Source organism: Lycorma delicatula, chromosome 1 (genome assembly GCF_047948215.1).
Source record: "Lycorma delicatula isolate Av1 chromosome 1, ASM4794821v1, whole genome shotgun sequence".
Taxonomy (NCBI): domain Eukaryota; kingdom Metazoa; phylum Arthropoda; class Insecta; order Hemiptera; family Fulgoridae; genus Lycorma; species Lycorma delicatula.
In genome coordinates, this window is record NC_134455.1 from 62,371,724 (window position 1) to 62,383,784 (window position 12,061).

General features: G+C 34.1%; 1 long non-coding RNA gene across 2 annotated transcripts in view; it reads right to left on the reverse strand.

Annotated features, from left to right (window-relative positions):
* The window catches only part of LOC142318943 (uncharacterized), a 71,485-nt gene that overhangs the window by 39,464 nt on the left and 19,960 nt on the right, over window positions 1-12,061 (reverse strand). For both annotated transcript variants that reach the window (XR_012755081.1, XR_012755080.1), the window contains exon 4: window positions 6,415-6,592. This is a non-coding gene — a long non-coding RNA (uncharacterized LOC142318943). The remainder of the gene's footprint in view (window positions 1-6,414; window positions 6,593-12,061) is intronic.

The window sequence follows — 12,061 nt, forward strand, 5'->3', positions numbered from 1 at the left end:
TGAATTTAAAATGTAGTCACACTATTCCATTGTAGTCAGTTCAAGGTAATGAATGCTCAGGATGCCAAAAAGCTGATCTGATCAACAACATCATCAAAAAATCCACAATTCTATATTAAATAATCACAGACTGAAGGTACACGAGTTATTGACATTGCAAACATCTTGATAGACTATCAACGTAAAACCAAAATGTAGTAGACCATGTCTACTACATTTTACAGATTTTGAGAATGAAAAACTTTCTGTTACATGCCCAAGAACAAACAGTAGGTGAGAGAGCAGATGAAAGTGTGACAAGAAAACAAAAATGATGTGTGTGTGTACCTATACACACATCTCAGGTTGCTGCTTCAAAACTCCTTGAACTGTACTTCAAAGTGCTTCCACATGTGCCAGAATTGGTTCTTTGCAATTACTTCCTCTTCCAAACCTGAAGAAATGGCTCGATGGAGATTCACTTTAACTCAAGAATGAGGTTATTAAAAAGTTGAAAAGTCATTATCTAATGCATAGAATTGCAAGGCGACTACATTGAAAAATAAAAAAATTCTTTGTCAGACTGAAAAATTTTCAAGTTGCCATCGTATCTAGCTTTGTGTAATATTGCTCACTTTAATTAGATTGAATCGCATTTATCTGTCATCTATAACATCAGTTATCAAATCTAAAACTGCTTTCTTACATGATCCTGGTTATAGATTTGAAGTTTCTTATCTTGATCTAAAAATTCTCTTTAAACAACCACAAACATGTTTAAAATTATCAAAATACAATTTTTTTTATTTCAAAGTAATTTCTTGTGCATGAATCAAGACAAAGTAAATTACCAGCAAGTAGATTTATCATGTATATTTATGATAACAGATGAAATATGTAAAGCGATTAGGAAAGCATGCCTAGTTGCTGGTGATATTGTGATATAGAATGAAAGTGAAAATAAAGTTTGTAGATTCTTAATATTTGAAATTAAAGGATACAGCATGATATGGTATGAAAGTAAAGGAAAGAACAGTGTACATATAACCAAATAAAGGAAAGATAAAATCAAAATATATAAGTTCTTAAAGTGACAAAAAGCTTTAAATATTTGGGTAGTGAACCAACAGATTAGAGGAAGAAAGATGAGTGTAATAAATTCTTACAAAATTGTAAAAGGATTATTATCAGATAAGGAAGTATAAAGAAGTTTTTCAGAATTATTTTATGCTAATTCTGGGCTGAAGGCTTGGATTGTAAAATTATTTTTTGGCACATTTCGGTTTATTTTGTTTAAAATAAAAGTTCAATTTTTTAAAAATTGTATTTGTTTTCAGTTAACTTTCATTATTTTTTTTAAAAATATGTTCTCTATAAGTTTTATCTCTTTACTGGAATCGTAATAAAAAATAATACACCAGATCTAAGAAAGGGTTTTTTAATTATCATATTTTGGGTTTACAAAAACTTTCTTGAAAACTTTTAGATACAGCTTTGGTATACAATTAAACAAATTTTTCAGAAAAATATATTTATACCATAAATTTTTCCCTAAGAATTTCAGAAAACATATTACCAATAAGAGAAAAGTCACTACTTCTTTAGCACTAGTGACTAGTTTAGAAATGGAATACATAACCATAATCAATGCACCATATAACATCTTTCTAATAAAAGATTTGATACATCATTTGTATTTTGATACATTAACCTTTAAGTTGCTAATAAAGCCAATACATGTTAACTTTCTGGTGAATCGTTAAAAACTAAAAAAAAAAGAACTACATGATCATTAATAATGTGTTAAAAGAATAACAAGAAGAGTTTATAGAGTCCGCATCCCCAGGTGGCAAATAGGGAATGCTCGATAGATATGCCAGGTAGAAGGGAAATAAAATACCTACCGCGAACCAAACGGATAGAACAGCAGCTGTAACTGAATGCCTGCTGGAATATGCCAGCCAACAGCTTCAGGTGGAGGAGCTGGCAACAGTCAGGGCACCTTCTTGTCCTATGGTCGAGAAATCATTCATAAAGGCGGATGAATCTATAAATCAATGGCATGAAGATGCAGAAACCACTGCATTAAAGATTCCAATGCATATCCCTAGTACAAATCATCATTATGGTTGGTTTCAATATTAAATTTTCCGGAGTTAGTAGTTCTCTGGTAGGATCTCCGTGGGGGGACAATGTTGAACAAAATCATGAGAATTGGTACCTGGAATGTAAGAAGTCTTGTTTCAGGCAAAATGAACAGTGTAGCAGCAGAGATGCTGCTACACTGTTAAACATCCTAGGCATAAGTGGCTTAAGATGGCCAAGAACTGGAATGCAGCAAAGGGATGAATGCACTATGTATTATTCCGGAAGCACTGATAAAACGAATAAATATGGAGTTGATATTATGGTTGATCCTCCTCTATGAATCATGAGACCTTGCCGTTGGTGAGGGGGCTTGAGTGCTCAGGGATACAGAGTAGCTGGACCGAAGGTGCAACCATATCGGAGAGGTATCTGTTGAGAGCCAGACTAAGGAATGATTCCTGAAAGAGGGCAGCAGCTCTTTCAGTAGTTGTTAGGGGCGTGAGTCAGGACGACTTAAACGGCCGTATCAACATCACTCAGTCCTCTGAGTACTGCGCAGCTGAAAGCAATGGAAAACTACAGCTGCTTTTTTTCCAAGAAAATGTGGCTCTCTGCATTTTCACATAGCAATAATGGAGGCGCCTTCCTTGGTAAAATATTCCGGAGGTAAAATAGTCCCCCGTTCGGATCTCCGGGTGGGGACTACTAAGGAAGGGGTCACCAGAAAATTAAAAAATAACATTCTACGAGTCGGAGCGTGGAATGTTAGAAGCTTGAAAAAGGTTGGTAGGCTAGAAAATTTAAAAAGGGAAATGGGTAGGACAAATGTGGATATAGTAGGAATTAGTGAGGTTCGGTGGGAAGAAGAAGGCGACTTTTGGTCAGGTGATTTTAGAGTAATTAACTCAGCGTCAAATAATGGGCAGGCAGGAGTAGGTTTCGTGATGAACAAGAAGATAGGGAGGAGAGTGGAGTATTTCAAAACGCATAGCGATAGAATCATTGTAATAAGGATAAAATCAAAACCTAAACCGACAACGATTGTTAACGTCTATATGCCTACAAGCACCCATGATGATGATGAGGTAGAGTGTGTATACGAAGAGATTGATGAAGCAATTAAACACGTAAAAGGAGATGAAAATTTAATAATAGTGGGAGATTGGAATGCAAGCATTGGAAAAGGCAAGGAAGGAAATATAGTGGGTGAATACGGGCTGGGCAAAAGGAATGAAAGAGGGGACCGACTTATAGAATTTTGCACGAAGTATAATTTAGTAATTGCCAACACCCAATTTAAAAATCATAATAGAAGAATATACACTTGGAAAAAGCCAGGCGATACTGGAAGGTATCAGATAGATTATATCATGGTTAAGCAAAGATTTAGAAATCAACTCGTTGACTGCAAAACTTACCCTGGAGCAGACATTGATAGCGACCATAATTTGGTGATAATGAAATGTAGATTGGGGTTTAAAAACCTGAAGAAAAAGTGTCAGATGAATCGGTGGAATTTAGAGAAGCTTGAGGAAGAGGAGGTAAAGAAGATTTTTGAGGAGGACATCGCAAGAGGTCTGAGTAAAAAAGATAAGGTAGAAAATGTAGAAGAAGAATGGGAAAATGTTAAAAAGGAAATTCTTAAATCAGCAGAAGCAAACTTAGGCGGAATAAAGAGAACCGGTAGAAAACCTTGGGTTTCAGACGATATATTGCAGCTGATGGATGAACGTAGAAAATATAAGAATGCTAGTGATGAAGAAAGTAAAAGGAACTATCGGAAATTAAGAAATGCTATAAACAGGAAGTGCAAACTGGTGAAAGAAGAGTGGATTAAAGAAAAGTGTTCAGAAGTGGAAAGAGAAATGAACATTGGTAAAATAGATGGAGCATACAGGAAAGTTAAGGAAAATTTTGGGGTACATAAATTAAAATCTAATAATGTGTTAAACAAAGATGGTACACCAATATATAATACGAAAGGTAAAGTCGATAGATGGGTGGAATATATTGAAGAGTTATATGGAGGAAATGAATTAGAAAATGGTGTTATAGAGGAAGAAGAGGAAGTTGAAGAGGATGAAATGGGAGAAGCAATACTGAGATCTGAATTTAAGAGAGCATTAAAAGATTTAAATGGCAGAAAGGCTCCTGGAATAGACGGAATACCTGTAGAATTACTGCGCAGTGCAGGTGAGGAAGCGATTGATAGATTATACAAACTGGTGTGTAATATTTATGAAAATGGGGAATTTCCATCAGACTTCAAAAAAAGTGTTATAGTTATGATACCAAAGAAAGCAGGGGCAGATAAATGTGAAGAATACAGAACAATTAGTTTAATTAGTCATGCATCAAAAATCTTAACTAGAATTTTATACAGAAGAATTGAGAGGAGAGTGGAAGAAGTGTTAGGAGAAGACCAATTTGGTTTCAGGAAAAGTATAGGGACAAGGGAAGCAATTTTAGGCCTCAGATTAATAGTAGAAGGAAGATTAAAGAAAAACAAACCAACATACTTGGCGTTTATAGACCTAGAAAAGGCTTTTGATAACGTAGACTGGAATAAAATGTTCAGTATTTTAAAAAAATTAGGGTTCAAATACAGAGATAGAAGAACAATTGCTAACATGTACAGGAACCAAACAGCAACAATAACAATTGAAGAACATAAGAAAGAAGCCCTAATAAGAAAGGGAGTCCGACAAGGATGTTCCCTATCTCCGTTACTTTTTAATCTTTACATGGAACTAGCAGTTAATGATGTTAAAGAACAATTTAGATTCGGAGTAACAGTACAAGGTGAAAAGATAAAGATGCTACGATTTGCTGATGATATAGTAATTCTAGCCGAGAGTAAAAAGGATTTAGAAGAAACAATGAACGGCATAGATGAAGTCCTACGCAAGAACTATCGCATGAAAATAAACAAGAACAAAACAAAAGTAATGAAATGTAGTAGAAATAACAAAGATGGACCGCTGAATGTGAAAATAGGAGGAGAAAAGATTATGGAGGTAGAAGAATTTTGTTATTTGGGAAGTAGAATTACTAAAGATGGACGAAGCAGGAGCGATATAAAATGCCGAATAGCACAAGCTAAACGAGCCTTCAGTAAGAAATATAATTTGTTTACATAAAAAATTAATTTAAATGTCAGGAAAAGATTTTTGAAAGTGTATGTTTGGAGTGTCGCTTAATATGGAAGTGAAACTTGGACAATCGGAGTATCTGAGAAGAAAAGGTTAGAAGCTTTTGAAATGTGGTGCTATAGGAGAATGTTAAAAATCAGATGGGTGGATAAAGTGACAAATGAAGAGGTATTGCGGCAAATAGATGAAGAAAGAAGCATTTGGAAAAATATAGTTAAAAGAAGAGACAGACTTATAGGCCACATACTAAGGCATCCTGGAATAGTCCCTTTAATATTGGAAGGACAGGTAGAAGGGAAAAATTGTGTAGGCAGGCCACGTTTGGAATATGTAAAACAAATTGTTAGGGATGTAGGATGTAGAGGGTATACTGAAATGAAACGACTAGCAGTAGATAGGGAATCTTGGAGAGCTGCATCAAGTCAGTCAAATGACTGAAGACAAAAATAAATATAATAATATACTAATCTTTAATGTCATTTTTTCATTGTTTTCAAAGTTAAATTACATTTTATATAAAAAGCTGTTTCCAACCTATGGACAAAATTAGTTGTCATCCTGTTAAATTCTTTTTTTCACAATTCAGTCTGTTTTAATTTTTAATAAAGTTAAATTTCAATATACTGTATTCAATTTTTTCTTAAGTAGTTTACATGAATTTTTTTCAAGTAAATTTTCTACATTTCTAATTGAAAGAAAGACAATTTAATTAACCATTTAATAAAATTTTGTTATAACCAAAATGTTATTTTTTACCCCCCCCCCCCCTAAGTTTTTGTTTTACATCATATATGTTTAAATCTAATAGAGGTACAGCATTAGGACTCATTTTTAAAATATTTTCAGGTCAAATACCATAAGAAACAACTAAATTCGCCTCTTAATTTACCTTCCCAGAATTTCAGAAAGTCTTCATTTCTCTGGGGAACCAAAATCCATGCGAAATATTTTGCTTGCCATAACTCGCTAACAAAGCATTTTCATGCCTATTATATGACCTTTTTTCTTCCTATTTTTAGCTACAGAATCAACTCCTGTGAGATGCTCTACACTTTTGAATCACCTGCATAATAAAATAAAATTATTGATTGATTTTGAATAAGCAGATAACATATGTATACTTCCATTTTTATAAATTTAAAATATAAAAAATGGCTCTTATGTTTAATGGAAGAATACCTGTTATAACACTCACACATCTTAATAGTGGTTGACCTGAGTTTGTTCCAGACTACTTGTTTACTGGTACATTTACAATTACACTGCATCTTTATCAGGCTTGGCAAGCCAGAAGTGGTAATTGCATTTGCCTATACACATACACACACCCAGATCCGGCAGTTGCTGGAAAACTCATTGGAAAAAACAACAACCTGTAATAAGTCAAAAGATTATAATATTAAAAATTTTACAAGATAGAAAAATGGTAGTACATTACTAAAAATAATAAGTCACAACTTTTGACTTATATCAAAAGGTGATCTAACAAGGGTCACTCAAAAAGTTCTTGGCATGAGACAGAGATGGCAGAAGTATGAACAAATGACTATGATATTTGTCTAATGTGATCCTTTAAATGGCAGTGCTGAGAAATTTCAGAGGTGTCTGTTTAGTTATTTGTTTGTGGTTATTCAGTAAAGCAAACAAATTTTGGACATTTTCTGAAAAATGAATAAGATTGAAGTTCGAGCTGTAATAAAGTACTTTGTTTTGAAAGTTTTAACCCTAATGGTCATATAAAAAGAGTAGATTCCACTTTAAAGGATTTTTTCCATTTTTTTGGCAGTGAAAAAGTGGGCTGCTGAATTTAAAATGTAGTCACACTATTCCATTGTAGTCAGTTCAAGGTAATGAATGCTCAGGATGCCAAAAAGCTGATCTGATCAACAACATCATCAAAAAATCCACAATTCTATATTAAATAATCACAGACTGAAGGTACACGAGTTATTGACATTGCAAACATCTTGATAGACTATCAACGTAAAACCAAAATGTAGTAGACCATGTCTACTACATTTTACAGATTTTGAGAATGAAAAACTTTCTGTTACATGCCCAAGAACAAACAGTAGGTGAGAGAGCAGATGAAAGTGTGACAAGAAAACAAAAATGATGTGTGTGTGTACCTATACACACATCTCAGGTTGCTGCTTCAAAACTCCTTGAACTGTACTTCAAAGTGCTTCCACATGTGCCAGAATTGGTTCTTTGCAATTACTTCCTCTTCCAAACCTGAAGAAATGGCTCGATGGAGATTCACTTTAACTCAAGAATGAGGTTATTAAAAAGTTGAAAAGTCATTATCTAATGCATAGAATTGCAAGGCGACTACATTGAAAAATAAAAAAATTCTTTGTCAGACTGAAAAATTTTCAAGTTGCCATCGTATCTAGCTTTGTGTAATATTGCTCACTTTAATTAGATTGAATCGCATTTATCTGTCATCTATAACATCAGTTATCAAATCTAAAACTGCTTTCTTACATGATCCTGGTTATAGATTTGAAGTTTCTTATCTTGATCTAAAAATTCTCTTTAAACAACCACAAACATGTTTAAAATTATCAAAATACAATTTTTTTGATTTCAAAGTAATTTCTTGTGCATGAATCAAGACAAAGTAAATTACCAGCAAGTAGATTTATCATGTATATTTATGATAACAGATGAAATATGTAAAGCGATTAGGAAAGCATGCCTAGTTGCTGGTGATATTGTGATATAGAATGAAAGTGAAAATAAAGTTTGTAGATTCTTAATATTTGAAATTAAAGGATACAGCATGATATGGTATGAAAGTAAAGGAAAGAACAGTGTACATATAACCAAATAAAGGAAAGATAAAATCAAAATATATAAGTTCTTAAAGTGACAAAAAGCTTTAAATATTTGGGTAGTGAACCAACAGATTAGAGGAAGAAAGATGAGTGTAATAAATTCTTACAAAATTGTAAAAGGATTATTATCAGATAAGGAAGTATAAAGAAGTTTTTCAGAATTATTTTATGCTAATTCTGGGCTGAAGGCTTGGATTGTAAAATTATTTTTTGGCACATTTCGGTTTATTTTGTTTAAAATAAAAGTTCAATTTTTTAAAAATTGTATTTGTTTTCAGTTAACTTTCATTATTTTTTTAAAAAATATGTTCTCTATAAGTTTTATCTCTTTACTGGAATCGTAATAAAAAATAATACACCAGATCTAAGAAAGGGTTTTTTAATTATCATATTTTGGGTTTACAAAAACTTTCTTGAAAACTTTTAGATACAGCTTTGGTATACAATTAAACAAATTTTTCAGAAAAATATATTTATACCATAAATTTTTCCCTAAGAATTTCAGAAAACATATTACCAATAAGAGAAAAGTCACTACTTCTTTAGCACTAGTGACTAGTTTAGAAATGGAATACATAACCATAATCAATGCACCATATAACATCTTTCTAATAAAAGATTTGATACATCATTTGTATTTTGATACATTAACCTTTAAGTTGCTAATAAAGCCAATACATGTTAACTTTCTGGTGAATCGTTAAAAACTAAAAAAAAAAGAACTACATGATCATTAATAATGTGTTAAAAGAATAACAAGAAGAGTTTATAGAGTCCGCATCCCCAGGTGGCAAATAGGGAATGCTCGATAGATATGCCAGGTAGAAGGGAAATAAAATACCTACCGCGAACCAAACGGATAGAACAGCAGCTGTAACTGAATGCCTGCTGGAATATGCCAGCCAACAGCTTCAGGTGGAGGAGCTGGCAACAGTCAGGGCACCTTCTTGTCCTATGGTCGAGAAATCATTCATAAAGGCGGATGAATCTATAAATCAATGGCATGAAGATGCAGAAACCACTGCATTAAAGATTCCAATGCATATCCCTAGTATAAATCATCATTATGGTTGGTTTCAATATTAAATTTTCCGGAGTTAGTAGTTCTCTGGTAGGATCTCCGTGGGGGGACAATGTTGAACAAAATCATGAGAATTGGTACCTGGAATGTAAGAAGTCTTGTTTCAGGCAAAATGAACAGTGTAGCAGCAGAGATGCTGCTACACTGTTAAACATCCTAGGCATAAGTGGCTTAAGATGGCCAAGAACTGGAATGCAGCAAAGGGATGAATGCACTATGTATTATTCCGGAAGCACTGATAAAACGAATAAATATGGAGTTGATATTATGGTTGATCCTCCTCTATGAATCATGAGACCTTGCCGTTGGTGAGGGGGCTTGAGTGCTCAGGGATACAGAGTAGCTGGACCGAAGGTGCAACCATATCGGAGAGGTATCTGTTGAGAGCCAGACTAAGGAATGATTCCTGAAAGAGGGCAGCAGCTCTTTCAGTAGTTGTTAGGGGCGTGAGTCAGGACGACTTAAACGGCCGTATCAACATCACTCAGTCCTCTGAGTACTGCGCAGCTGAAAGCAATGGAAAACTACAGCTGCTTTTTTTCCAAGAAAATGTGGCTCTCTGCATTTTCACATAGCAATAATGGAGGCGCCTTCCTTGGTAAAATATTCCGGAGGTAAAATAGTCCCCCGTTCGGATCTCCGGGTGGGGACTACTAAGGAAGGGGTCACCAGAAAATTAAAAAATAACATTCTACGAGTCGGAGCGTGGAATGTTAGAAGCTTGAAAAAGGTTGGTAGGCTAGAAAATTTAAAAAGGGAAATGGGTAGGACAAATGTGGATATAGTAGGAATTAGTGAGGTTCGGTGGGAAGAAGAAGGCGACTTTTGGTCAGGTGATTTTAGAGTAATTAACTCAACGTCAAATAATGGGCAGGCAGGAGTAGGTTTCGTGATGAACAAGAAGATAGGGAGGAGAGTGGAGTATTTCAAAACGCATAGCGATAGAATCATTGTAATAAGGATAAAATCAAAACCTAAACCGACAACGATTGTTAACGTCTATATGCCTACAAGCACCCATGATGATGATGAGGTAGAGTGTGTATACGAAGAGATTGATGAAGCAATTAAACACGTAAAAGGAGATGAAAATTTAATAATAGTTGGAGATTGGAATGCAAGCATTGGAAAAGGCAAGGAAGGAAATATAGTGGGTGAATACGGGCTGGGCAAAAGGAATGAAAGAGGGGACCGACTTATAGAATTTTGCACGAAGTATAATTTAGTAATTGCCAACACCCAATTTAAAAATCATAATAGAAGAATATACACTTGGAAAAAGCCAGGCGATACTGGAAGGTATCAGATAGATTATATCATGGTTAAGCAAAGATTTAGAAATCAACTCGTTGACTGCAAAACTTACCCTGGAGCAGACATTGATAGCGACCATAATTTGGTGATAATGAAATGTAGATTGGGGTTTAAAAACCTGAAGAAAAGGTGTCAGATGAATCGGTGGAATTTAGAGAAGCTTGAGGAAGAGGAGGTAAAGAAGATTTTTGAGGAGGACATCGCAAGAGGTCTGAGTAAAAAAGATAAGGTAGAAAATGTAGAAGAAGAATGGGAAAATGTTAAAAAGGAAATTCTTAAATCAGCAGAAGCAAACTTAGGCGGAATAAAGAGAACCGGTAGAAAACCTTGGGTTTCAGACGATATATTGCAGCTGATGGATGAACGTAGAAAATATAAGAATGCTAGTGATGAAGAAAGTAAAAGGAACTATCGGAAATTAAGAAATGCTATAAACAGGAAGTGCAAACTGGTGAAAGAAGAGTGGATTAAAGAAAAGTGTTCAGAAGTGGAAAGAGAAATGAACATTGGTAAAATAGATGGAGCATACAGGAAAGTTAAGGAAAATTTTGGGGTACATAAATTAAAATCTAATAATGTGTTAAACAAAGATGGTACACCAATATATAATACGAAAGGTAAAGTCGATAGATGGGTGGAATATATTGAAGAGTTATATGGAGGAAATGAATTAGAAAATGGTGTTATAGAGGAAGAAGAGGAAGTTGAAGAGGATGAAATGGGAGAAGCAATACTGAGATCTGAATTTAAGAGAGCATTAAAAGATTTAAATGGCAGAAAGGCTCCTGGAATAGACGGAATACCTGTAGAATTACTGCGCAGTGCAGGTGAGGAAGCGATTGATAGATTATACAAACTGGTGTGTAATATTTATGAAAATGGGGAATTTCCATCAGACTTCAAAAAAAGTGTTATAGTTATGATACCAAAGAAAGCAGGGGCAGATAAATGTGAAGAATACAGAACAATTAGTTTAATTAGTCATGCATCAAAAATCTTAACTAGAATTTTATACAGAAGAATTGAGAGGAGAGTGGAAGAAGTGTTAGGAGAAGACCAATTTGGTTTCAGGAAAAGTATAGGGACAAGGGAAGCAATTTTAGGCCTCAGATTAATAGTAGAAGGAAGATTAAAGAAAAACAAACCAACATACTTGGCGTTTATAGACCTAGAAAAGGCTTTTGATAACGTAGACTGGAATAAAATGTTCAGTATTTTAAAAAAATTAGGGTTCAAATACAGAGATAGAAGAACAATTGCTAACATGTACAGGAACCAAACAGCAACAATAACAATTGAAGAACATAAGAAAGAAGCCCTAATAAGAAAGGGAGTCCGACAAGGATGTTCCCTATCTCCGTTACTTTTTAATCTTTACATGGAACTAGCAGTTAATGATGTTAAAGAACAATTTAGATTCGGAGTAACAGTACAAGGTGAAAAGATAAAGATGCTACGATTTGCTGATGATATAGTAATTCTAGCCGAGAGTAAAAAGGATTTAGAAGAAACAATGAACGGCATAGATGAAGTCCTACGCAAGAACTATCGCATGAAAATAAACAAGAACAAAACAAAAGTAATGAAATGTAGTAGAAATAACAAAG